Source organism: Vulpes vulpes, chromosome 16 (genome assembly GCF_048418805.1).
Source record: "Vulpes vulpes isolate BD-2025 chromosome 16, VulVul3, whole genome shotgun sequence".
In the NCBI taxonomy this organism is placed as follows: Eukaryota; Metazoa; Chordata; class Mammalia; order Carnivora; family Canidae; genus Vulpes; species Vulpes vulpes.
The window spans coordinates 78,457,077-78,461,102 of NC_132795.1; the positions used below are offsets into that span (position 1 = coordinate 78,457,077).

Sequence of the window (4,026 nt, forward strand, 5' to 3'; positions counted from 1 at the left end):
GAGGTCAAATATGAAATTGCCATTGAGAAGGAAGAACAGGATGCAAGGATGCCTGGGCTCTGCTGTTTACATGTCCTGTTTCCCCAAAGGACTCTTTTTTTGGGTTATGACCACATAGGCATAGAATCTTTTTAAAGCGAGGTTGATGTTTATTTCAGATGACCTATTTCTAGGGGCATTCTGGGATCTGGCTGGAAGAAGCCATGTGTACACCACAGGCTGAAGGATTAATCGTGGGAGAGGCTGGCATGAATGTTGGTGTGTTATGGGAAGATAGTTGTCTGTGGCAGCTGTCTTTATCCGTAGTATATTCAAAGAAAGCTTTCATCCTGGAGAGCTTAAAATAAAGTACCTAGTTGAGTGAAACTCTCGGTAACATAGTGAAGGGGTTGAGCTGACATCTGTGTGATAAACTAATGGGAGTTGACGCTGGTTTTTGAATGAACCTTACCTGGAGGACAATATAACTTGCCATTTATTTAATGTTAAATTTTTCTTTATCTTTTACTTTTACTAGGTAATTTAAATTCCTTTAGTAGGAGTCCAAGTCCTGCTACAGATTTTTCAGTGAAAAGCTCAGATGCCAAATATATCTGTAAGGGTTAACAGACTGATATTTTTATTAATGTGTAAATTACTGGATGCATGGCCTTTGTGAGAGTGGGTTTTAGTGGTGAACTGAGGGAAATGATCACAAGGGAAGCAGCTTCCTTGAAAAGGCACATAATAAAGGAGAAAATGGCATACAGAATGGAGAGGCTGCAGACACAGAAATTAAGTTCTTGGTTTCCCCAAAGCCAGCCCTATCTGGCTTCATTGTCATTCAACAACATTTAGTAAGCATCTACTATAGACTAGGTTCTGTGCTAAGAACTTTGATGACAAGGCAGGGCCTTTCTTGTGAAATCTTTTGTGCTGTGTAAAGATCTGAATCTAATCTACCTCCTTATAGCTTGGATCCTGGGGCTCAAAAGACTGAATTCTAGCCTAGCTCAGCTTAGTTGTAGTCAACCTATGGACTTAGGAGCATGAGAATAGGGACTGTTATGGTAAGCTTCTGATGTGGGGGTAGTTTGTTACATAGTAATGTTGCAACAGCTGACTGATACATCATGATCAGTTTGGATTGTCTTCAAAGAGCATTAGGGAGCCACTAAAGAATTTTGATCAAGGGAGACCTTGATAACCTTCTAATTTTGGAATGATTGCCCTGGCCACAGTAGGCTTATGGGTGGCCATGACTCTTTTAGGTTGGGTGCCAGAATGAGACACATGGAGCAATAGCCAAACCCCCAAGTAGCTGCTAGTCCAAAGATAATGAGAGGCAAGCAGTGAATATCTGAACCAACCTATAGCTTGAAGACTAAAGAATGGATCAAAGCCGGCAAGATTGGATTCAGGAAGACCAGCAAGGAGACTGTTGCAATTATGTATCCTTGAACTTGGAAAGTGACTGTAAAGGAAAGAGGGTTATTTAGGTGGTAGAATAGAATGGTCATGGTGACTGTTTAATTACATGTGAGAGTTGCAGGAGAGGAAGATTAAGGGCAACTTGGTTGGTCAAAAGGGTAGATGAGAATGCCCTTCACTCAAGAAAAAACATTTTTTCAGGGTGAGACAGCAGCAGAGGCAGACAGGTTCACTTAAAACCTACTAAATTACCGTTTCCAAGTTATGTCCAGAAGACATTTAGATATTCAGATCTGGAGAGCAAGAGAGTGATCTGGCTGGAGACTTGCAGTTGGTTGTAGTCAACAAACAGTACTAAGAGTTTCCTAGTGAATATATGAATCTTCCCAAGGAGATGATGTGGTATGAAAGTAAAAGAGGGCCAAGAACAGAACTCCAGAGAGTTATGACATTTAAAGCATGGGTCAAAAAAGAAGAGCCTGGAGAAAAGACTGAGTAGCTATAGAGAGTAGGAGAGAGTGGATTCATGCAAACTGAAACAGTAAAGAATTGCATATAGGAGGGAGTGGTAACAGGGTCACATTTTGCAAATAGAGAATGTATATGACCTAGACATCCAATCATTGGTACTGGAGTAAAAAAGAATTGGGTTCAAGTCCTGGCTTAGCAATTTGTAGCTGTGTGACGTATTACTTTACCTCTCCAAGGCTGTTTTCTGACCTGTAAGATGGGCATATTTTTAGTATCTATTTTATATGACAAATGGGACAACAAAGGAGATAGTAGATGTATGAGTACTTAAAGAAGAATTGACACACAGCGAGCCTTCATTAAATCCTAGCCATAATTATTGTTAGCCATTACTTAGCAAAAGAAAGTCATTGGTGGTCAAAGGGACAGCAGTTTTAATGGTGTGGTGGAACAGAAGCCAGGTTGTAGTGAGTAAGGGACTGAGCAGAGGAACTGAAGAAACCGTAGTAGAAAGCTCCATTGCCTGACCATGAGGGAGAGAAAAAAACATAGGATAATAACTTGAAGGGAAGTACAATAGAAAATAATTTTAATTGTTTTTTCCATTTATGTATTTTTTAATAAAAATTGTGTATATTTAATGCATACAACATGATAATTTGATATTATCTACTACTACTACTATAGTCCAGCTAAATAACATGTCATCTCATCACATAGCTACCAATTTTTGTGTGATGAATGCACCTGAAATCTACTCTTTTAGCATATTTCCAGTGTCCAGTGCAGTATTACTAAATATAGCAATCAGGCATATATATTAGATCTCTAGATTTTTTTCATTCTGTGTAACTACAACTTTTTACACTTTGATCAACATTTTCCTATCCCCTCAACCAAGCCCTAGAAACCATTATTCTTTTTACTCTCTGCTTCTATGAGTTACACTTTTTTTTTTTTTTTTTTTTTAGATTCCACATGTAAGTCAGATCACACAGTTTTGTTTTGTTTTGTTTCTCTGTCTGGTTTATGTCTCTTAGCATAATGTCCTCAAGGTTTATCCATGTTATCCCCAAAGGCAGGACTTTCTAATGGTTAAATTGTGTATGTATGTCACATCACCTGGTGATCACATTTATTGAAAGAGTTGGAAAAAAATTAAAATGCCCTTTAGCTTAAGAATTTTTGAGTTATCTGCAAATCAACTCATTTCAGGAGTGGAAAAATCCTTAGTCATTTTTTTTTTTTTTTGGTCATTTCTTAATATCAAAATGAACGTAGGCTTCTCTATTGGATGTCTTCTACATTTAAAGAGGCAATCATACAAAATCTCCTATATACCATACATGATAAATTCTTTGTTTTAGCCAACTCTTAATGGAGGAGCAACTAGTACAACACTATCTCCCCAGACAAAAAGCATCAGAATATTCCTTTTTGTTGATTTATATATCTCTTCATATGTTTCTTCATCAATTTCTATAGTAGACACAGTTTCTTCCACATCTCCCAATATCATATTTAAATGCTGATCATAAGCATGTAATCTGCCTCGAAGCTCTAGGTCATTTCTCATTTTCACATAAATTCGTTCATCCAGGCTGAGCCTGATGAGATCCAGGGGCTCTTCTACAGTGTTGGTAGTTTGTTGCTGGTCCATGTCGTCTGCCATCTTTCAAACCCTGCGCCCTTTCCCCACATTACATCTTTTTTATCCTTTCATCTGATGAAAGACATTTGGGTTGGTTTCATATCTTGGCTATTGTGAATAATGCTTCAGTAAACAAGGGAGTGCAGCTATCTCCTTGAGATCCTGATTTAATTTCATTCAGGTATATACCCAGAAGTGGGATTCCTGAATCATATGGTAGTTCTATTTTTAATTTTTTGAGGAATCTCCATACCATTTTCCATAATAGACATATCAATTTACAATCAAGAGTTCCCTTTTCTCTACATCATCACCAACACGTGTTAGCTTTTGTCTTTTTGATTGTAGCCATTCTAACAGGAGGGAGGAGATATCTAATTGCAGTTTTGATTTACATTTCCTGGATGATTTGTGATCTTGAGCACTTTTTTATATGTCTGTTGGCCATCCCTATGTCTTCTTTTGAGAAATGTCTATGCAGATCCTGTGCCCAT

The 4,026-nt window shown here is 37.9% G+C and overlaps 1 pseudogene; it reads right to left on the bottom strand.

The window, feature by feature from the left end:
* Positions 1-3,244: 3,244 nt before the first annotated feature.
* On the bottom strand, positions 3,245-3,553 carry LOC112915337 (U6 snRNA-associated Sm-like protein LSm3 pseudogene; annotated as a pseudogene).
* Between the last annotated feature and the right edge of the window lie 473 nt (positions 3,554-4,026).